The sequence below is a fragment of the Notolepis coatsorum genome (assembly GCF_963971535.1).
Source record: "Notolepis coatsorum genome assembly, chromosome: 6".
Lineage (NCBI taxonomy): Eukaryota > Metazoa > Chordata > Actinopteri > Aulopiformes > Paralepididae > Notolepis > Notolepis coatsorum.
Genome location: NC_140170.1, coordinates 157,411,752 through 157,436,827, shown reverse-complemented (window position 1 = coordinate 157,436,827; position 25,076 = coordinate 157,411,752). Strand labels below are relative to the sequence as shown.

General features: G+C 43.1%; 1 protein-coding gene across 1 annotated transcript in view; it reads right to left on the bottom strand.

The window, feature by feature from the left end:
* The window catches only part of slc2a9l2 (solute carrier family 2 member 9, like 2), a gene marked incomplete at both ends in the record, with an annotated part of 722,296 nt that overhangs the window by 257,746 nt on the left and 439,474 nt on the right, over positions 1 to 25,076 (bottom strand). The window lies entirely within an intron of this gene.

Here is a 25,076-nt window from a genome sequence, read left to right as displayed (position 1 = left end):
AAAATGTGAAGGAAAGAATCAAGGAAAGACTTGGGTACATCTCTCTGTGCAGGCCGTCCCATGCCAGCTGTGGTATTTTGGGGGAAGAACGGATGGTCTGCCTATACAGGCAGCAGTGCTACTATCGTCAATGTTCTGACTGGCTGGATGTTTCTCTGCTGATGCTCAAGCATTTGCACCTCATGCCAATTAAACATGTGTGCAGGTGTTTTCAATTAGGGGGAAATGGATGACAAGGTTGTCCTACAACATGAAGAAAATATCTATCTGGGGTGTCTGGTAGTGTGTAGAGGTCTAAGCACTCGCTTAGTTCACTCAGTTACTAGCAGCAGTACCTCCATCGTCCCTACAAACACAATAGGGCAGTGTGAGTCGGTGAGAAGCCGGTGGGTGGAGTGTGAGTCACGGTCGTTGCAACAGTGACTCTGGTCAGTCGGGCCCCTGTTCATCTGGGGGAGATAGCATGTACCTCTGTGCGGATTACGCGCTCCCGGTGAAACTAAGTCAAGTGAAAAGAAGCAGCTGGCGACTCCACTTGTATTGGAGGAGGCATGTGGGTGTCTACACCCTTCCCAGACTGACAGCAGGGCAGCATGTGGTAGTCTACACCCTCCCCAGACTGACAGCAGGGCAGCATGTGGTAGTCTACACCCTCTCCAGACCGACAGTAGGGCAGCATGTGGTGGTCTACACCCTTCCCAGACTGACAGCAGGGCAGCATGTGGTGGTCTACACCCTTCCCAGACTGACAGCAGGGCAGCATGTGGTAGTCTACACCCTCTCCAGACCGACAGCAGGGCAGCATGTGGTAGTCTACACCCTCTCCAGACCGACAGCAGGGCAGCATGTGGTAGTCTACACCCTCCCCAGACCGACAGCAGGGCAGCATGTGGTAGTCTACACCCTCCCCAGACCGACAGCAGGGCAGCATGTGGTAGTCTACACCCTCCCCAGACCGACAGCAGGGCAGCATGTGGTAGTCTACACCCTCTCCAGACTGACAGCAGGGCAGCATGTGGTAGTCTACACCCTCCCCAGACCGACAGCAGGGCAGCATGTGGTAGTCTACACCCTCCCCAGACCGACAGCAGGGCAGCATGTGGTAGTCTACACCCTCCCCAGACCGACAGCAGGGCAGCATGTGGTAGTCTACACCCTCTCCAGACCGACAGTAGGGCAGCATGTGGTGGTCTACACCCTCCCCAGACCGACAGCAGGGCAGCATGTGGTAGTCTACACCCGCTCCAGACCGACAGTAGGGCAGCATGTGGTAGTCTACATCCTCCCCAGACCGACAGCAGGGCAGCATGTGGTAGTCTACACCCTCTCCAGACCGACAGTAGGGCAGCATGTGCTGGTCTATACCCTCCCCAGACCAACAGCAGGGCAGCATGTGGTAGTCTACACCCTTCCCAGACCGACAGCAGGGCAGCATGTGGTAGTCTACACCCTCTCCAGACCGACAGTAGGGCAGCATGTGGTGGTCTACACCCTTCCCAGACCGACAGTAGGGCAGCATGTGGTGGTCTACACCCTTCCCAGACCGACAGTAGGGCAGCATGTGGTAGTCTACACCCTCCCCAGACCAACAGCAACAAGCAAAAAATTTATTTTTAATACGTTTTGTGTTAAAACTAATTATGTGGTGGAGAATGTGAAGATTAGGGCATTTGTCAGTTGGAAAACCAACTGAGGGGGAAATAAAAAGGCTAAACATGAATATTTCAGTGGTACTGTATACCACCATATTAGTACTGTATGTATACTGCTCAGCAGTGTACTGGTAGATAGGGTATACTTGTATTTAATTTAACAGTACTTAGGCACCAATAGCAAAGCAGGGTGTTAACATACAGTAGTATGCCACTGCAGCATATGTCTAAAGAAATACTGTACGCCACGTAAGGAAATTGCTATTAAAAGATTTAAGTCAGATTATCTGAAATTGTGCTTTTGAGTTTCACACATCCACCTATTATCCTCAGCTTTTTGCAGTTATTAGTAAGGAAATTGCTATTAAAAGATTTAAGACAGATTATCCAAAATTGTGCTTTTGAGTTTCACACATCCACCTATTATCCTCAGCTTTTTGCAGTTATTAGTAAGGAAATTGCTATTAAAAGATTTAAAACAGATTATCCTAAATTGTGCTTTTGAGTTTCACACATCCGCCTATTATCCTCATCTTTTTGCAGTTATTATATTTTACTCCACCATTATGTGAATCCGGATTTGCCCCACAGGTCCCCAGTACAACGCCAGCTCCAGCATATATTACAGTAGAACAGCTCCAGCATTTATTATCCATGTTCTCTAGGTGTCGGATTATCCCTCATGAAATGTGTATTATGACCCTGTCACATTACGTTCAGGTGTTGAAGTCGCTGTTCTATCTCAAGGCCGGTGTATTTTCTTTTGCACCATTATCGCCACAATGCAGCACGTGTGCATTGTATGTGTTTTCATTATAACATCAGTCGACAATCTCTCCAGCTATTTGAAAGAACGCGTTTGTGACCTTGAAGTATTTCTTCGTTTTTATCCCGAACCCGCGTTCTGCATTCTAGGAAAGCATGCGTCATTGTCGACCCATCCGATTGCCTCGTTACAATAATGTGTTCACAGAAAGATTGTATCATCTTTGTATAATGGTGTTCGCGAGGACTGTGTTTGGTCAGACTACCTGATAAGGCTAAAGCTGAAACGCCTTGAGGTTTGTTGTGGAGTGTTCTGTGGAGGTTTCTGAGATTGTAATGTTCATTGAACAAGATGTTGAATTATAGACCTTTTACTGGGCCAAGGAAGTGAGCCTTGGGCCAATTTTGTCTTGTCAATACTTGAAGTAGCTTTAATTGATGCCATCTGTGACTGCTCTATTGTGTAATAAATACACCAGTATATAAGTCAAACAAAGACTTTAAAGGTCACAGTGCTTATGCACATACACGTGGGTCTTCGATGGGCCTACTAACACACACACTGTGAAATACAGTAGGACAACCCAGTCACGTTTTTCCGCGGTAGCCTTATGTAGGTCAGAAAACATGCCTCTCCGTCATACATCAAGCATGGATCATAGACAATGCAGCATGGTCCATGACATGTGTGCTTGTGTGTAAATGTGTGTGCACTGCTGCAGTCAGGTAAGCACTACCGGACCTCAGGGAATGTATTCCCAGTGTCCGAAATATTGTGTCTGTTACTATGCTTGAGTAAATTGTAATGTACCAAAGGAGAATATAATACATGTCTTTCATCTTTGACGGTGAATAACACGTGAATTGAATTGACTTACAGTAATGTGAAAGATTGCCACTGAGCTCATTCAGCACCTTCTTGAGATCAAGTGTACTAAAAGTCTAAGCAAATTAACAATGGACAGAGAGAGAGAGAGAGAGAGAGAGAGAGAGAGAGAGAGAGAGAGAGAGAGAGAGAGAGAGAGAGAGAGAGAGAGAGAGAGAGAGAGAGAGAGAGAGAGAGAGAGAGAGAAGAGAGAGAAAGAGAGAGAGAGAGAGAGAGAGAGAGAGAGAGAGAGAGAGAGAGAGAGAGAGAGAGAGAGAGAGAGAGAGAGAGAGAGAGAGAGAGAGAGAGAGAGAGAGAGAGAGAGAGAGAGAGAGAGAGAGAGAGAGAGAGAGAGAGAGAGAGAGAGAGAGAGAGAGAGAAGAGAGAGAGAGAGAGAGAGAGAGAGAGAGAGAGAGAGAGAGAGAGAGAGAGAGAGAGAGAGAGAGAGAGAGAGAGAGAGAGAGAGAGAGAGAGAGAGAGAGAAGAGAGAGAGAGAGAGAGAGAGAAAGAGAAAAATCTGCGAGGTGATTTCTTGATTGAACATTTTATTAACAGATTGCAGAATGGGTACAATACAGTACGGCTCAATACACACAATTGTTAAGGGGATGCAGACCAGAGAAAGACTTTTGTCTTGTCTACATCAGGGTCCACCATTTTCAATTCATAATGAATTGTAAGTAAGGGTGCAACTAGCACCGTGCAATCCATTCTTTGTGGATCCCGCCCCAAGTGTTGAACTTGGTCACAAATATGTACAGTACGATATAAAACTAACATCCACAATGAGCCATGTAAAATGTAAGCTGCAGTTTAGCATGCATACTGTAGTGTATGTAAAAAGCTCTCTGTGCTGGTTGGCAGGTACAGTAGTTGGCTGCAAGCGAGCCTTAATGCTGGAACTGTGTTGACTTTGGTGAGACGTGACAGCTGTGCAGTGCGTGCGCGCGTGTGTGTGTGTATATACTTGTGGGAATACATTTTCTTCAAAAGTGGTATATTTGTGGACCCCTGTGCGTTTATACGCAGTTACCAATCGTACACGTTTGCAGCAAGATTGCATTATGTATGTGAGTGTATGGCATTACAGGTCCCAGGCTCAGTGTTCTGTTTATCCATTCTAGCCAGAGGCGTTTCTCCAGCCACACTGGTTAAGATAACCGCAGCGCTGAGGGAGGCAGGCTTGTTGAACTGGTGACAGCGTGCTTGTGGGAGTTGTGGGTCCCTATCACTGTGCTTGTGGGAGTTGTGGGCCCCTTCCTTTTCCCTAATAGAAAAGGAGGGGGGAAGCCTGTGGGGGTAATCAGTGTCGATGCGGGTGGTATTTATCCAGCAGAGGGAAACTGCTCATTAGAATCCTTCCCACTGCGGTAAAAGGCACCGTTTTCATAGAAAATTTAAATCAGGTTGCGGAGCGCCTCGAGGTGAAGTTACCAGAGGTGCTGGGTCAGAAGCAACTCTATCGCTGTTAGCATGCGTAAGGACCTCTTTGAGACCAGCTGACTGTGAGTGAGGACCTCATTGACACCAGCTGACTGTGAGTGGCGGGAGAGAAGCCCTGTCGGTGTGGTCTGCACGCAAACCGTGTATAGGGTAAGCTGCTCGACTGCCCGGAAGGGAGAGAGAGCCAAGAACATGGAAGCGGGAAGGCGCTGGTGCCACGCTGAGAACCCACAGAGTGGGCAATGTGGAAAATTCCTTTCATGGCCTTTTGTTAACACCTCCGTCCCCTTTGTGTCAGATAAGGTTATAAGGTGAACTGACAAGTAAGTCAGGGAGCTTGGCACAATTTTCCTGGCCAGAGAACGTCATGTCCTCTACCGAACTTCTAAACTAACTTGCATTCGATTGACCATGTTTTAACAAATACATTTGTTAATTAACCTCTCCGGTTCCACAACAGCAACCTCGCCAGCATGTGGTCGGTGTGAGCTCCGAGGAGTGGCTGCTCAACCATCGCTGGCATTCTGCGACCGGACCGTGCCATGTGTTTATGGCTGTCTGTAGGCATTGCTCTGTGAAAATCTAACTGTGTCCGGGACTGATTGAAGCTTTACCGGTTTTCATATAACCGTAATTACTGATAAAACCATTGTTTTGATTAGTAGAAATTCACACGACAAAAGAGCGATGGAATATTGTGGAGCTGCCTTCACACTTTCTTATAGAATAATGTGATAGGCATAGCCACAGACAGGAAAGCAGAAAATGTAATTCCATCATCGCTGGGCTGTTCCTTTCCCCTGTTGTCCACTTGTTTAACCTCTTAAGCCCTAGCCATATTTTCAGAAAATTCACCAAAAAATACATACCTAAGTAAATGAAAGATTGCTCCACTTCTACAAGGTCAAATTGCATGTTGTATCTAGGGACATCTATGGACCTCAGGGAATGTATTCCCAATGTCAGAAATAATATTTCTGTTACTAGGCTTGAGTAAATTGTAATGAACCAAAGGAGAATATACATTTTCTTTTTTTTCATCTTTGACAGTGAATAACACCATGCTAACATTGACCAGACGTGAAAAATCTAAAGAAATTAATAAAGGGCAGGTGATTTACAGGGGGTTTTGTAGATACAGTACTGAATTTTGCCATCCGGACACATTTTGGATGCAATTTGAAATCAGAATATAGAATATAGAATATCAGGCCTATAAAGGACCTTATTATGGCCAACTCACCACCAGGCGCCCCTGACAGGGCAGCAAAAACCGTGAATGAAATCTACTGTAAGTACAGTTACTTTTTTGTAATGTAAATTGCTCCGCCATTTTGATGGAGCCGCAGTTTTTTTCCAGACATTCACAGAAAGGTAAAGAAACGAACAACGTTCTATTTCATGGCAATAGCGTTCAGGTTTGTTCGACCCGTGAGATATCATCCTGAATATTACGTTGAAAAATTATTCACGTCAGACGGCTACAAATTTGACAGGGGCTGACGTGAGCTGGGTAGTGTAGTTTTTTTTTTTATTCGAAAGCCCATCGAAAGCCCTGGGTCTCTTCTTTCAAAAGACTACACTCACTTTTGGCTGTGCTACTTCCTCCCGTCAATATGCGCCGGTTTCCGACTCAATGCACTGAGATTTCTATAAACTCATATTTCACTAATACCACTTAAAATCACTGAGATTTCTATAAACTCATATTTCACTAATACCCCTTAAAATCATTGGTAAAAAAAAAACAATGTACCGGGCCCATCAGGCTTAAGGGGTTAAGACATACTGTGAGTAAAAGATAGCGGTATTTGTGCACTGAAGCAGCCATAGGGTTTCTCTTGTGATGTGATCCCAAGCAAAACGCCACAGAAGAGCGTAGTCCATCTTATCTCTCAGCCGGGACAGCGGTGCTGCACCTCGGTCCGCATGAGCAGCGCTTGACGTCAACACCTTTGGAAAGGTACTTGGATGTTTCCTTTTCACGATGATGACACAGAGTGAAACACTGAAGAAAAATAGCCCCTTCCGTCTAGGAACTGACACCGTGGCGCTGAATGAATGTATTTATATAGCGTTTTTCTCAAAGCACTTTACAATGTAGGGGGGGGGGATTTGCCTCCTTCACCACCACTGTGTAGCACCCAAGGTTCAATGGCGGCCATGCACTGGCACCAGGCACACATTACACTACACAATGGCTGAAAACACTGTGACAAGGTTCTACATGGACGCTGAAAGAAAGGTGCCCTCGTGAGACATCACTGTGAAAGCAGCAGCGAGAGAGAGACTCCCGTCTCAGCTCCTCTGAGGTAACAGAGCGAGGCATCAAAGGATAATTGGTCTTTTCAGTGCTCACTCTGCGATGCTGCACAGGCTTCCTGTGGATCCTGGCTATTAGCACAGCGTGCTCAAGGGACGGCCATGTGACGGCAGCGGCGAGGTGAAGCCGGGGGCCACTGGTGTCTCGGTGCCTCGGAATCTCGCGTTGGGACCGGCACTCTCCTTCAACTCGCCGATCCTCCTGCTTTCTGACTGTAGCGCTGAACACCAGCAGGTCGGGCCTGGGGGTGGTCTTGAAAAAGACGGATTTGATACTGGAATCTTGTCCATGTGCGGGCGAGGAGACGATTCTTGGTTATAATAATAATATAATAATGCAAGACCTCTTTAGAGACGTCTTTATTCGGCATGCAACGACATAGGACATGCAATGGGCGGTACACACACAGGAATACACACACACACATGCATTGTCTTTTGAGCTATCCTCACAGCGTGAAAGAAGAAGGGTGAGTGCAGGGCCAGTACCTGCTTATATGCTGCAGGTGGGGGCGTAGCCCTGATCACTGATAGGTGCATTGAGTAAAATTCTTTCAGCAAGCGCCCATGAGCACAGGTAGTCCAATAGGTGAAGCAAGATGCACAGCCAGCATGAAATATATAACAGATATGCAGCCACCTTGACCAATAAGAAATGTGCATGTATAAAAAGTCTGCCTGTATAAAACGAAAGCACACAGAGGCAACAGAGCAAAGCGGCTCCTGGGAAATGTATTGAAAACAGAGATAATACCGCTTGCGGCCAGCAGGTACCAAAAATGTACATTGTCGCTTTAAATACTTAGTTAACCTATGAACACAGCTCAGAATGTCAGCTAAATACAATGGTGTCCTACTGAATGGGATGCCTTTCTACTGGCTATCTTTCATATACCGCCGTCGTAAGATAGTTAGCTCTGGGTTGTCCTTTGTCAGCATGGCGGGCAAGTTCGGATGCCAAGCTGATGCTTGTGGGACGCCACTGACGCCAGAGAGAGAGATGAGCGTATGAACGTTTTGACTACATCTGGAATTGACCACATGCCTATGTTCCTCCCACTCTCACTTAATCTCACTTCATGTTGAAGCAGTTTTCTTATCAGTCCTGGGCCCTCATTCATCAACGTGGACTTTGACCTTGACCTACTTCCACACGTAAGCACGGAATTTAGAACTAGCGCACGCACAGGGAAGTCGGCATTCATCACACGTGCGTAAGCAGGCTCTACGCACACCTGTCATGATGAATCCCACCTTGGCCCTGCGCCGCAGCTCGTGCACGCTTTCACGTATTTGCATACCAAAACCGCCCCGACCAACCAAATATGGTCAGGCCCTCCCCTTCAAATACCATGAGGGAATCCCTGTGCGTGGAATGTTGGAGGATGGCAAAGCGAACGAAAAAGAGAAACTACACAGACACCGAGGTGGAGGTCCTCGTAACGGAGGTGGATAAATAAAAGGCGGATTTGTAAACGGTGATGTCAGATATCAACGGCTCCCTAAGACCATTGCTGCAATTCTGCCTGGACAGCTCAAAATACTAATAAAGACCGTTCGTTGACCACTGTTTGGCGTTGGTTGTGTTGTGTGTCATTATAACCGTGCTGTACAATATGAATGCCTTTATTAGTTGTGTTCGATTGGCTATATGATTTTTAGAGGCATCTATTTTGTTGTCGGCTAATAAAGACCGCGCTGGAATATGACTGCCTTTTCCCGTGTTGTTTGATTAATACCCACGGATTAAAGTTCTCCTCAATTCTATTCCAAATCGCGATGGATCTCCCGTCAATTTTCTACCTGCTGCATGATTTCTAGAGGCATACTACTACAATCTATTTTGATGTCAGTATTGGGTAGCCTATATAAACAATATAATACGAGAGCATATACAAGAACAATGAATCTCACTGCATGTATGATGTATCCTGCCTTTCAATACATGAACTTGAATTCCATCATATAGTCTGTCCACTATCTGCATGGTGTCATTGCAATGCGTTTTCTATTCTTTCTTGTACAGTAAAAAGGGGGAAGAACACTATATTCATATGACTTATTCTGCTTACAGCTTCGAAATTCCACTTGTTTCGTTTAACGTAAAGCCTTTTAAATATAATCAAAACGTTCCCGTGTTTCGGCGGTCTGTGCGCAAAATAATAACGAGTTGAGCTTTATGATTTATGATGAATTGAAAATGGGGGACCCTGATGTAAACAGGACGAAAGTTGGTCTGCATCCCCAATTAACAATTGTATGTACTGAGCTGTACTGTACTGTACCCATTCTGCAATCTGTTAATAAACTTTTCAATCAATCAATCAATCAAGCTACGCGGAGCGCAGTCAGTCAGTAGCCTACACCCCGTATATTCCGATAACGCTATATAAACCATGAATGAATGAATGAATGAGAACTTTATTAACAGATTGCAGAATGGGTACAGTACAGTACAGCTCAATACATACAATTGTTAAGGGGATGCAGACCAGAGAAATACTTTCGTCTTGTTTACATCAGGGTCCCCCATTTTCAATTCATCGTAACATATATGACATGCTGCATTCATTCTGAGAGAAAGATCTATTATTCCAAATGCTATTTATAGGGTTTTGACCATAATTACACTACTGTTGCTATTTTACAATGAACTATAATGAACTACGGTTCATAGAACATCCAGTGTTATTATGCACAGAAGCTCATTTCCTTGTTGTAATAATATATTCTACCACTGGGCGCGAGGTACGCCAGGTCCGAAATGTGCGTAGATGTAAGCACGAAGTCAAGTTCAAGTTCAAGTTGATGAATCCCACTCTTTGCTTAGAAATGATCGTACGCACGGGTTACGCACAGATCTGTGCGTAGAACACGTTGATGCATGAGGGCCCTGGACTATGGTGATGTAAACTATAGACATGCTGCAGCCTCAACCCTTAAGTCCCTGGGCCCTCATGCATCAACGTGTTCTACGCACAGATCTGTGCTTACCCTGTGCGTACGATCATTTCTAAGCAAAGAGTGGGATTCATCAACTTCAACTTGAACTTGACTTTGTGCGTACATCTACGCACATTTCAGACCTGGCGTACCTAGCGCCCAGTGGTAGAATATATTATTACAACAAGGAAATGAGCTTCTGTGCATAATAACACTGGCACGTTCTGTACGAACCGTAGTTCATTATAGTTCATTGTAAAATAGCAACAGTAGTGTAATTATGGTCAAAACCCTATAAATAGCATTTGGAATAATAGATCTTTCTCTCAGAATGAATGCAGCATGGTTTATATAGCGTTATCGGAATATACGGGGTGTAGGCTACTGACTGACTGCGCTCCGCGTAGCTTGATTGATTGATTGATTGAAAAGTTTATTAACAGATTGCAGAATGGGTACAGTACAGTACAGCTCAGTACATACAATTGTTAATTGGGGATGCAGACCAACTTTCGTCTTGTTTACATCAGGGTCCCCCATTTCCAATTCATCATAAATCATAAAGCTCAACTCGTTATTATTCTGCGCAGACCGCAGAAACACGGGAACGTTTTGATTATATTTAAAAGGCTTTACGTTAAACGAAACAAGTGGAACTTCGAAGCTGTAAGCAGAATACAAGTCATATTAATATAGTGTTCTTCCCCCTTTTTACTGTATAAGAAAGAATAGAAAACGCATTGCAATGACACTATAGTGGACAGACTATGTATATGATGGGATTCAAGTTCATGTATTGAAAGGCAGGCTATCATACATGCAGTGAGATTCATTGTTCTTGTATATGCTCTCGTATTATATTGTTTATATAGGCTACCCAATACTGACGTCAAAATAGATTGTAGTATGCCTCTAGAAATCATATGCAGCAGGTAGAAAATTGACGGGAGATCCATCGCGATTTGGAATAAAATTGAGGAGAACTTTAATCCATGGGGTATTAATCAAACAACACGGGAAAAGGCAGTCATATTCCAGCGCGGTCTTTATTAGCCGACAACAAAATAGATGCATCTAAAAATCATATAGCCAATCGAACACAACTAATAAAGGCATTCATATTACAAGCACGGTTATAATGACACACAACCAACGCCAAACAGTGGTCAACGAACGGTCTTTATTAGTATTTTGAGCTGTCCAGGCAGAATTGCAGCAATGGTCTTAGGGAGCCGTTGATATCTGACATCACCGTTTACAAATCCGCCTTTTATTTATCCCACAATACGCGATAGTGTCTTCTTGGTTCGACAGCAGTGAATTCTCCGTGGAGTTTCTCGGAGTCCCGCTCGGGTCGGTCCATTATTTCACATCCCATGGGGGGTGTTTCCTCATTTTCATGACCATATATGGATAATCATGCACGAGCATTGACGGTAGAACAAAGTGGTATTCATCAACACGGAGGACCATAGAGCCTGCGTACGCACGTGTGATGAATGCCGACTTCCCTGTGCGTACGCTAGTTCTACATTCCGTGCTTACGTGTGGAAGTAGGTCAAGTTCAAAGTCCACGTTGATGCATGAGGGCCCTGGACTCTGTATATCATTCTGCCCTCAGATTCATAATGATGGATACGACACTCGTCACTGTGTCCTTTATGAGAAGGTTGGTTGGTCCTCTCTGACAGAGAGGCGCAACAAACACTGGTATTTGTTCATTTTTAAGGTCCTTATTGGTAAGCTACCTCCTTATACTACATCATTATTGGAATGAACTTTTGGTACGTATGGACCCGTTCTAGTGACTGGCTGGTCCCCTGAGTTTGCTCGGAACAGGGTAAATCTGGATTTCGCTATGATGAAATGAACTCCAACAGTCCTTAAAGCTTGAGATTCTCCCCTCTGTTGCAGAATTTAAAACCTTGATCTCCAACCATTGTCAATAAAGTTGTACATGTTTTAATAGATTTTGTATCCTTATTTGTCTAATTGTTATGATTTTATATTCTGTGTGATTTTATATGCCTTTTTTGTGTGCTTATTTGTGTATGTGCACTCGACATGACTGTAAATGAGGGAAGCCTCGGTTGCCTTTCAAGTTTAAATGTGACCAGGCACAGACTTTAGGTCTTATTGAGCAATCTTCAAATGTATTACATTTACCATTTACATGCTATGAAAGTACAGGTTCATACCTTCAAAATAAGCCATCACATGTACAAATTGGGCGGATACTTTTCAATCTATGTCTTTTAACCCTTGAGAGTCCAAGGGCCTGTTTGAACCCGTCGGCGGAGAACAAAGGGATTTAGAATGTCTCAGAAATGCTCAGGAAGTCGCGCATTTCAGAAATCGGTAAAAATAGAAAAATTACATTTTCTAGTGCTTTGAGATGTAATATATATGTCTCCTTACTTGCTAAACTTAATACGACTTGTAAATATGTTTAATTCTTGCTAAATTGTATAGTTCTAAATTATCCCCGTATTCATGCGAACTACAACGCGTCACGTACATGCACGCGCGCACACACAAACAGCGGCGTGTGCGTTGATAGGTGTTAAATCACTGAGTGATAGCAATATGCATATCATTCTTCAGAGCGAGAGGGGGGAGGGATTGTTTGTTTCTCACATTGTCTGTCGTTGAACTCACTGCTCTCAGCTGAAAAGCTCTCTCGACACTCGGCCATGGGGCAGCATATTTCTCCAACAAACCATACCGTCTATAACAGGGGTCGGGAACCTATGGCTCGCGAGCCATATATGGCTCTTCTGGTGACAGCATATGGCTCCCAGAAACTTTTGAGTAAAAAAAAAAAAGAAAATTAATTATTTTATTTTATTTTTGTTTTAATACTTGTGATATTTCTTAATAATACTGTGTCATTTTAAAGTAAACAGAAATTAGTTTTGAAGATACAGCCAATAGTATCTGTAGCTGAAGATATAGCGAGCAGAGCTGGCGAGGGAACACAAGTGGACAGAAATTAAAAATCTTCAACCTGAAGACCAGCTGATTCTTAAAACTTGGAACGAGCTTCCTGTGACATACCACACAATGCAGCGTGAGTATTGCCGTATTGACCATGTTTGGCTCTACATATGCATGTGGGCAGTCATTCTCGCATATGAGGAACATTAAGACCAACCTACGCTCACGTTTAACTGATGGAAGCCTCAACGCCTGCATGAAGCTCAACCTCACCACGTATGAACCAGATTACAAGGCCATCAGCAAAACCATGCAGCACCAGAAGTCGCATTAAAAGTAAGACATATATTTAATTTATTATACGTTAAAAATACTATATGGCTCTCAATGAAATATATTTAGAAATATTTGGCTTTTATGGCTCTCCCAGTCAAAAAGGTTCCTGACCCCTGGTCTATAAGATCTATTTTCTGGTATTCCAAGTTTAGTCAGGATAATAGAACCGGCATTATCATTCTCGAGAATACACTTTTCATTGACCGTGTTTCCAGCTCATCACGGACCCGACTGAACGTTATGAATTAAAAGTAGTCTAACATGCTTTGCATCCTACCGGATACCGGAGTCTTAAGGCGAGCACAGAAAGACTCAGAAGAAGCTTCTATCCCCAGGCCATCAGGCTGCTAAACGAACAATAAACACTATGCAACAACCATCAAATGCACACAGCACACACACCCACACGCACACACTCACTTAAACAAACAACACACTGCAGCACCCACTCTCCACACTTTAGATCACACAAACACACTTTATATTTATTGATAAAGGATTTGCACTACAACTCGTACACCTACTGTAAATTGTACCTAAATTGCACCTCATCCTATTTCTGCCTTGCACTATATAGTATTGTATATTAGTACACTACACAGTATTGTATATTATATGGTAACTCAGTTACGTCTACTCTGCATCGAACATTGTACATATGTCTATACTGAACACTGTGACCTCATTTTTTTACTTCTAATTTACATGCTATACTATGTTATTTTATTTCATACTTATCTTGTCTTGCACAGTCTCTGGAGCGTAACAGTAAGAAGCATTTTGTATAAAAGTATTCTGTACTTCTGTATGACAACTATTAAAGAAACTTGAAACTTGAAACTTGAGTCCTGTATATACCCACGTCGCGCTAAAACATTAACTACTGCAATGTTATCTGCTAACTGAGTATTCCAACTAAGCTAAGCAGAATAATGTGATGTGTGTGTGTGTGTGCATGTGTGTGCGCTGAATTATGACTCCAGCTAGTGTCGCAATCTGGTCTGCTGATAAGGTTACTGGCCCTTTAAGAGTTTGTCTAACCTCGCGCACGTTTGGTCTCAGTTCAGCTGTTTGACGTACGCGGCAGTTACTTCTGTCCCTTTGGGGAAAGTGTGCGTCAATGACAGACGTAAGTAAGTACACTATTTATGTTTCGTTCCTGCCTAATTCATTTACTGGAGCTTAGTCTACACTTATCTAGTATCACTAAAGTTACAGTGTGGGTTCGAGTCCCTGTGATCTAGTATCACTAAAGTTACAGTGTGGGTTCGAGTCCCTGTGATCTAGTATCACTAAAGTTACAGTGTGGGTTCGAGTCCCTGTGATCTAGTATCACTAAAGTTACAGTGTGGGTTCGAGTCCCTGTGATCTAGTATCACTAAAGTTACAGTGTGGGTTCGAGTCCCTGTGATCTAGTATCACTAAAGTTACAGTGTGGGTTCGAGTCCCTGTGATCTAGTATCACTAAAGTTACAGTGTGGGTTCGTGTCCCTGTGATCTAATATCACTAAAGTTACAGCAATATGTACTGTGAAGTATGTTGGGAATTACAGGAGTATTACTGAATAGAGAGCCTATTAGGATGCTAGATCCTAATGTGAAACACTGTGATTTGCCATATCTTGCTATGCTCGCTCATGCCTGTATTTTTTATGTCCGTTCTATTTTATAATTGTTTGACTATTTTTAAACTGAATCATTTTAAACTATTTTTACTATTTGTGTTACTGAAAACTGTAAGCGGAGATCCTATTGGGATGCTAGATCCTAATGTGAAACACTGTGATTCTACCTGTCTATCTTTTTATGCTCGCTTATGCCTGTATTTTTTACTGTTGTGAAGCACTTTGAACTGCAACCTCTGTATGAAAAGTGCTATACAAATAAAGTTATTATTATTATTATTATTATTATTATTATTATTATTATTATTATTATTATTATTATTATTATTATTATTATTATTATTATTATTATTATTATTATGTTCACATTGATCCATTTCTGTCGATGTTGTTTCTCTCTGCTATTGAGATACTGTTTGCCATGCTATGTTGGTTAGCTTAGTTGTGTGTTAGCTAGGCTATATAAATATAACTCACTCATTACTGTTAGTGAATTTAATGTATCTTTACACTTGGTTTACAGTGTGTGCCTACTTATATTGTTTGCATGTATTGCATGAGTAATTTCCCTGCATAGTCTACCGTAATTCCTCTAATAGTAACCGGGTCTCAAATACAAGCCGGGTCTCTATTAATGGCCGGGTGCGCTCTTGAGCTAAGCAATTATAAGCCGGCCTCCTAATACAAGGCGGGTTACTAATATACTGAGCTGCATACTGAGCTAGTTACTTGATTTCACTTTGAAAACGTTGAAATGACCAGTGACCACCTGTAATTGCACTGTTTACTATTTCATACAGTACTTGGTTTCAATAAATGAACCCAGTACATTTTACTGGGTTCAAACTGACACAAAATGTTGATTTATTCATTATGATCCGTTTGAAAATTTGAAATATAGGCCTCCCTCTTATACAGGCCTCCTCCTAATACAAGCCTGGTACCCGCTACAGTTGAAACAAATACAAGCCGGGGTTACTATTAGAGGAATTATGGTATGTAGGTTATATAATAACTCCGGTTAAGTGATTGTCTTAGTTACTAGTTGTATTATATTATTAATTAATATTATTCTAGCTATAGACCACATGTTTATGACATTATGTTTATGTACGTCACTACTATGTTTACTAATGTATATTGTATTGTATTCCTTTGTAGACAACCACACACAAATTCCCAAATACAAATCATTAACTGAAGCACGCCTCTGTGACTCTTTAATCGGAGTCACAACCCCATAGTGTCCGCCAGCTCTATCAAACGCACCTGTGGAGGCCCTAGACCTCCGTTTCAGACACCTTAGACAGAAAGTACTTAGCCACTCCCCTCCGACACAACTGTAGTTTTTTCACACATCGAGGAAAATAATACTGTCGGACAATCTATTACGTTTTGCAAATAAGGAAACAGATAGAGAACATTTCAAAGCACTCAAAATGGCCAATATCTCAATTTCGACCGAATTGCGCAACATTTTGGGATCTTCTGAAGAATCGTGAGCTCCTTAACACATCCGGGGCCATCCACGTATATATACGTGATTGGGAGCCAGCGCTTGACGGCCAATCACGTATATATACGTGTTTAACTCGTTATTTCTTTTATTAGCTATTGCCATTCATAATTCATCGAGGCACCTTGTGCATACTGTTCTGAGTGTGTCTGCGATTGCAGACGGTCAATACCGCCCCCTAACGCATTGTGGCAGCAACTGTACTACATTAGAAACTATGTGGTTTGTTATCTGGGCCGAGCTGAGCCGTGCGGGCGGGGTTTAAATAATCCGGCGAGGTAACCTGTTTCAACGATACATCTGCGAGGATGCCCCCCCCCCTCCATATGCAATGCCGAATAACGTGGCACGGACCTCCGCGCCCAGTACTTCAAATGGCGATCAGATAATTGGATTATTTTTTTTGCATTACATCAGAGACAAGGTAAGAACACTATATATCCAATCTTGCGTTGATCTGATATTTCTTTCTCCTGCGATTGAAGCTGTCTGTGTGGACTGTGTGAGGCTGTTTACGGTGGGGGGAGGGGGCGAGCGCCGCGCTCCAGGGCCCTTTTCATTCTTGCATGAGTGGGACCCTCTCGAAAACGAGATATTGTATCTCAATGTGGTTATCCCAATAAAAGAATTTCAATATATATGAGGAGGTATAATAACGATAATCTAGCGTTGATTTCAGGATGATTAGATAATCGGGCGAAAAATGACAACGTGTTTAGTGCGTGTCAAGCGTGCCCCTGTAGTAACGCGAGATGTGCAGCGTTGGTCTGGGGAATCAGAGGAGGCGCTCCAAGCTGCACTTGAATGTACAGACTGGAGTGTGTTCCGTGATAACACAGACAATATTAATGACTACACTGAAACGGTGCTTGACTTTGTCTGTACTCTGGTAGAAGAAACAATACCCTCTACCACAATTAGAGTTTACCCAAACCAAAAGCCCTGGGTAGATAAATCCGTCTGTGAGGCTCTGAAAGCGCGCACCTCAGCCTACAATGCCGGGCTTGTGACAGGCAACATGAATGAACACAAGGCGGTGAGATACAACGTAAGGAGGACAGTAATAGAGGCAAAACGGCATTACAGGGATAAAGTTGAACTTCATTTTTTAAAAGGCTGACTCCAGAGGTATGTGGCAGGGCCTCAGAACGATGACAGATTACAAAGGCACCTCCCCCAAGCTGAACAGTGACATCTCCTTAGCAAATGATCTCAATACCTTCTATGCAAGGTTTGAGGCTGTGAATAACAACACCAGCCTACAAACCACTGCAATGGAGGGGGGGGGGGCACTGCCGATGGAGACTCAGTGTTCAGGTTAACAGAACATGAGGTGAGGAGGACCTTTAAGAAAGTGAATATCAGGAAGGCAGCAGGACCGGACGGTATCCCCGGCCGCGTCCTAAAAGTCTGTGCCGACCAACTGGCCCCGGTATTCACTGACATATTTAACCTCTCCTTAGAACAGGCTGTCATCCCCACCTGTCTGAGGAAGTCCACCATTAACCCTGTACCCAAAAAATCTACGCCTGCTTGCCTCAACGACTACCGCCCTGTAGCTTTGGCCTCCATAGCCATGAAGTGCTTTGAGAAGCTAGTGAAGGGCTACATCTGTTCCTCCCTCCCCATCAACCTGGACCCCCTGCAATTTGCATATTGCCCCAACAGGTCCATGGAGGACGCCATAGCCCATGTGCTGCACACAGCAGCATCACACCTGGACAAGAGGCAGGGAAACTATGTGAGAATGCTGTTCATTGACTACAGCTCAGCATTCAATACCATAGTCCCCTCCAAACTTATAGCCAAGCTCAGGGACCTGGGCTTGAACTATGACCTCTGCCAGTGGGTCTTGGACTTCCTGACGGGTAGACCCCAGGTGGTGAGAGCAGGCAACTGCACCTCCACATCCATCACGCTCAACATAGGGGCCCCCCAGGGCTGTGTTCTGAGTCCCCTCCTCTACTCGCTGTACACACACGACTGTGTGGCACAGTGGAACAACAACACAATCATCAAATTTGGTGATGACACAGTAGTGGTGGGCCTGATCTCTGCCAATGATGAGAGGGCCTACCTGGAAGAGGTAAAGAATCTGTCGCAGTGGTGTCAGGAGAACTGCCTCTCCCTGAACATCAGCAAAACAAAAGAGATGATTGTGGACTTTAAGAGGTCGGGGGTCAGGGACTACAGCCCCCTCAGCATCGACGGGGCACCGGTTGAGAGAGTGAACAGTTTTAAGTACCTAGGAGTCCACATATCCGAGGACTTGACATGGACCACACACATTGACAGTGTTATCAAGAAGGCACGGCAACGCCTCTACTTCCTTAGAGGAAGTTCCAAGTGAGTCAGAAGATCCTTAAGAACTTCTACTCATGCACAATAGAGAGCATCCTGACTGGCAATATCACCTCCTGGTTTGGGAATAGCACCACACAAGACCGTAGCAGACTACAGAGAGTGGCCCGTTCAGCCGAACGCACAATTGGAGGTGGGCTTCCCACTCCCCCACAAGACATTTACAACAAGCCAGGGTTTCCGTTAGCCGGTAATTACCGGTATTTGACCGGCATTTGACCGGCAAAATCTGTTGAAGTCCGACATATTTAATCTCTCCGGTCTTAATGTCCGGTGAAAATAATTCCCTCTAAGCACAATTTTATTATTTGAATTGTATTAAAATAGGCTAAAATTAAATAGCCTATGCGATGAACGAAACAATCATTACATTTGTTTCATCGTTGCTCCACCAAGCAGGTATAATAATGTTGTCAGCGGGAGCTTAGTGCTGGGTTTGCGAGTGCATGCAGCTGCAGAGCCACAGAACCCACCAGCTGTGCCGGCACAGTGCAATACTCCAATTCAGCCATTGGCAATTCAGCTGTTGGGTGGGGGGCACTGCTGAACGGTCCCCAGATAGGGCCTGAAAACAGCTGAATCTGCGGCTCTGCAGCGGCATACTCTCGCAAATAAGTCGTTGGGAGGTGGAGAGTCATCACGCAAACGCACGATAATGTTGCCGTCTCTCTCTGCCAAATTTCTCAGTTCTTCGCTTGATATAATTAATACAAATGTCCAATATAACGGAATTCGTTAGCTCATAAAAATGTGATTATAACAGACTGCTGTTTATTAATGTCGGGCCGACTGCCCACAGACACCTATTTGATTTAAAGTCAGCAGCAGCACGGAGTCTCGGGACTTATTTTATTTGGAATATAATGACTGTATACGCAAAAGTAGCCTAGTTTTAAGTTAAAATATTATAAATCTACATGCCTTGAGGATGTCATTCTTTATATAGCCTGCCTATCAATTGTTTTTAAGCTCAATAAACTCTGACCGGAATTTCTCTCATACTGGACCCTGAGACCGGCAACAATTTTTTCTAACGGAAACCCTGCAACAAGCGGTGCATGGGTAAGGCTAAGAGAATTATCAAAGACTCCAGCCACCCAAACAACTGCCTCTTTGAACTGCTGCGGTCAGGCAAGCAATACCGGAGTCTCATGGCAAGCACAGAGAGACTCAGAAGAAGCTTCTATCCTCAGGCCATCAGGATGCTAAATGACAATAACACTATGTACTGTAACAACCATCAAATACACTCACAGCACACACATCCACACGCACACACTCACTTTAAACAAACAACTCACTGCAGCACCCACTTTAGACACTTAACACACTTTATATTTATTGGTAAAGAATTTGCACTACAACTCATACCTCATTACACCTTACTGTAAATTGTACCTAAATTGTACCTCATCCCATTTCTGCATTGTACTGTATATTGTATTATAACTCAGTTACTTTTCTACTCTGCATTGTATATTGTATATATGTATATATTGAACACTTTTGTCTACGTACTTGACTTCTATTTTATAATTATTATACTTATTTTATACTTATCTATTTTTATCTAGCACAATCTCTGGAGGAAAACAGAAAGAAGCATTTTATATAAAAGTATTCTGTACTTTTGTATGACAACTAATAAAGAAACTTGAACTTGAAACTTGAAACTTGAACTTGATATAACATCATTATTGGAATGAATTTTGGAACCTATGGAACCCGTTCCAATGACTGATGGCTGATCCTAAGATCCCCCATTTTGCTATGATGCCCCTAGCTCATGAAATTAACTCCAACAGTCCTTAAAGCTTGAAATGCTCCACTCTGTTGCAGAGTTTAAGACCTCGATCTCCAACCTTTGTCGATCAAGTTGTACGTATTTTCATTTACTTGTTATCCTTGCTTTTGTCTACCCTCGTCTTGTATTGTTATGCTTTTACATAACATGTTATGGTGAGACACATCAGGCGAAACACACAAATGCACTTGAGAGTACAATGCAATACAACTTGAAAAACACTATTCCTCTCAGGTCTCATTAACGCTAGCAAAGTATATCGTTTTCTCAGACAGAGCCTCCTATCAGACACTCACAAAAAGCACTTCAGCACTGACTTGCATCTAATTGACAGTGGATATTGAACGCCAAGAGCGCAAAAAAACAGAGCAGAGGAATCAGGAGTCTCCCACTCGCAGGGTGTATGAATATTAATACTCAGCTGGTTCCAGTGGAGAGATTTGTGTAAATGAGGTTAGCCAGTCACCCCAATAATTGTAATGCAAAACATCTGCTGGGCGCGAGGAGTACTGTACCTGTTATTTTTTTGTAACCTTTGTTTTTGTATGATTTATTTTCAACCACGTTGAAATAGAAAAGTATCCTTATTTTTGTGTCATATAATTGATTGAAGGCACTAATTAAAAGCAATCAACAGATGCAATCGTTTAGTTTTTTTACTGCCTGTATTGTAATAGTGATTTGAGCAGTTGCGATAGACACACGTGGATGAAATAAGGATGTTTTTTGTTGTTGTTTTCTTACAGGTAAAACACAGCATATCCATTTTGATGGGTGTTGAACGTGTCTCGCAGATACAACCAGGTGTTAGTAATTTATCACAGTTGAAATATAATAATAATAAATATAATATATAATATATAACACAACCGTGAGGGAGGCTCACAGGACCCGTCTGTTTTTGTCAAACTTTTAAATATCTGGGTCACTGTTGCCATGGTGAAATGACTTCATGGCGATCCTTTTTTTTCTTCTTTTTTCCATACGTAGCAGCCCCCGGGTCATCCCTCTTGTGGATTTTCTCTTCTGTCTCTCGCAATCATTCACCATATTCAACTTACCGAGGGTCTAGTTTGGTTCGGCTGGCCATAAATCATACGTAGGTGTGTGTGGGAGAGAAGGAGAAGGGCTCTCTCCCCCACCGAGGTGGTCCCCCTGAGCAAGGCACCGAACCCCCCCACAGTGGTGATGATTCATGGCCTTACAAGACCAAACTCTCAGGTGTGACAGTGTGACAGTCTAACCCTCCCTCGTCTCATACCGTAGGGGAGGGAGACATTTAGTCATATTTAAGAGACGGGAGGTTTCTGGCTAATACTAGGTGTGCCTGGTCTTGTTAATACATCACTCTGCGGAGTATATTATGAGAAAGACCTATGGCTCTGACGGCACTAAACATCTAAAATACTGCTACGCTGAAGCACTTTGTCTTTTACCCTCTTCTTATCAACCGTATTGTGTAAACTAAACATCTAAAATACAGGGTGGGTGTGTCTATTTTATGTGTATCTGCCAATTTCACAAGATAAGATAAGATAAGATACAATATTTATGTATTGATCCCCTTGGGAAAATGCAGGCGTCATAGCATCATGGGGGAGGAGGAGGGGTACAGGTATGTGCAGGGTAATAGTAGAATACATTAGTCCAATTATAGTACAGTCAAAATAAGTAAATAAGTTAAATATTATGTGATATAATGTTCTATGCCTTATCTTGACTTTGTCTATTTATGCAAATTCTATGCCTATTCTATGTCTGTACTTTATGCATTGGTCTTGATGCCTTGTGACTTTTCTTTACTGCTGTGAAGCACTCTGACCTGCAATTCTTGTATGAAAGGTGCTATACAAATGTATTATGCAAATGTTTAAATCTAATAAAAGTGTATTATTATATGATTATTATAACTCTAACACAGGGGTAGGGAACCTAGGGCTCTTTCCCAGATATTACATGGCTCATCACCTTTTCAGTTGACTAGGAAAATGTACAACAACAACAACAACAACAACAACAACAACAACAACAAATGTAAAATCCAATACATTATCATATACTGTACGACCGACAGCAGCATTTGTGTGTGTAGGTAACTGAGGCGGGTGAAGCTGTATTTTAATTATGACATAATCAGGTTAATTTCAAGAGGCCACTATCTAGCTATCATGTGAGATAATGTGTAATACGGCTGGAAGCCGACTGGCACTGAACAGGTGAATGTAGTTTATGATGCCTTACAGTTGTCTATGACATGCGGGACAATATATTGACGGTATTGCAACTTCTATTGCCAGTACATCTTTCAGTAAATGGTAAATGGTAAATGGACTGTATTTATAAAACAGCTTTTATCCAAAGTGCTTTACAACTTATGCCTCACATTCACCCATTCACTCACACATCCACACACAGACGGCGGAGGCGACCATGCAAGGTGCCAACCTGCTCATCAGGAGCAGTTAGGGGTTAAGTGTCTTGCTCAAGGTCACTTTGACACATGAAAAAAAATTATTGTGATATATGAAAGTGTAAATCTGGCTGTAGTTTCAAAAAAATTATCTGATCAAAAAGATACAAAAATGTGTCTATTGAAGGCTCCTGACCCCTGTTGTATTCAGAAACCACAACTATACCCGATGCTTTGTACAACTGTCATAAAGGGAGGATTACTCAGTTAGCATGCAGTGGTGTACAAAGGGTGTAAAAAAAAAAATATATATATATATACAGTATATATACATGTATATATATAATGAACAGCCTTTGGGCACGAGTACACGGTGTGCTTTGAAGATTCTCAGTATTCACTCTGAAGTCTGCTGCTCCGGGACTCTTGTGGCGTGTGGCCACGTGGATGCGTCCTCCCCGTGGATGTTGTTATTTGAGCGGGATGTAAATGCGCGGCGACGGCCTCACCTTGAACCTCCGACTTGACCACCCGCCAAGTCGCGCAGATGCTCTTTACACACAAACACCACCCCCTGCGCATTCGCGGCACTATAAATAGCCGGTGCCAACTGCTAATTGCCATGGTAATGTATGGCAGCGCGCGCCGTCATGATTCTAATCACAGGCTGACTGTCTGATTACTCTCACCGCGGTTGAACGGAACGGGAAGCGCTGCCAATGGAAGCCCTTTCTAAATTCGTTTTCAAAAGCACAGAAATGTAGACTGGATTAATTCACTTGGGATTTGCGACGACCACTTCTCTGAAGTACGATACCGTCTCTGTAGCCTCTTTCGCACACGCACTGGACTCCTGACACATTACCCGGCTGTATGTGCGAACGCAAACGCTATTATTCCCGGGCGGAGTTTACCGTCGCGGCACAAGCAGATTGTTGTTTTGCAGAAACCACACAGCGAGCGAGTGGGCGTATTGATTAATATAGACTAACCATGTTCCTGTGGAATAATGATCCCCTCCCCCCTCAAACAATCTCCCAGTTATGTTCCAACCCCCCTCCCATTCTTGTTATTCCCCCCACACCTCTCCAATCTGTCTACCCTCCCCCATTTATCCACTTTTTGTCTCTCACCTGATACCACCTCCTCCCTTCTAACCTACCCCTCCCCCCTCCTGGCCCCCCTCCAACCCAATATTTAGTCCTTCCTAACCACAATCCCTTTCTCTCGACTATAAAGACCTATAGGTTTTACTGGACTCTGGAGCTCTTTGAGGGGATACTAGGTCTTGTCATCCAGCAATAACTCTCAACCTATTTGTACTTGATACTCCGTTTGAGCTAAATAAATCGGTGTTACACCTGACTGAGTACATCCTTGCTCGTGGTAAATTCCTCTACATTCCTTATACAACGGTGTTGCGTACAGATGGCCTTCTCCCACTGATAGGTAAATGAAAACGTATGGGTTGTGGATCGAATTGATATCTGTGGTATCTTCATTCTCTTCAATTTCATTCCCGACCAAGGCAAATACACAGAAGGTGTTTGTCTCATCGAGATTTGAGCGAGTTTGCAAGGTGTGCCCAATATGTTCCAAGAAGTGACAGTGTGGAGGGCGTGCGCCGAGAGCGAGACTGCAGCAAAGTCATACATTTATATTAAATGTGTGCTTCTCTGGGGTTTTAGTCTGTATGAAACAGTTATTTGAAACATCTTTTGCTCAATAATGCGTTGAGACAAGAGATCTTTGAAATATAAAGTAAAGGTGATATGCCGCTGTTCATGAGTAATACAAAAGTTTTGGATTGATTCTAAACTATTTATATACAGTTTCACGGTGTAGAATAATAGTTTTTTTGCGCTGTCCGGAACACCGCCGGTCGCTTCTTTCACTATGTAATAACCGTTGGCCCTTATTTAATTGAATTTCAAACTTATTTCAAACTCAAAATAAGTTGAGATTGTGCTCATTTGCGAGATTACATGCCGGTTAAATAAATATTTAGAATGATGATCTTCCGTACACAGGCGCAGGAAGTCAACTACTTTACCCTTTATGCATCACGCCCTCACTCTATAGGCGTCACCCTTTGCC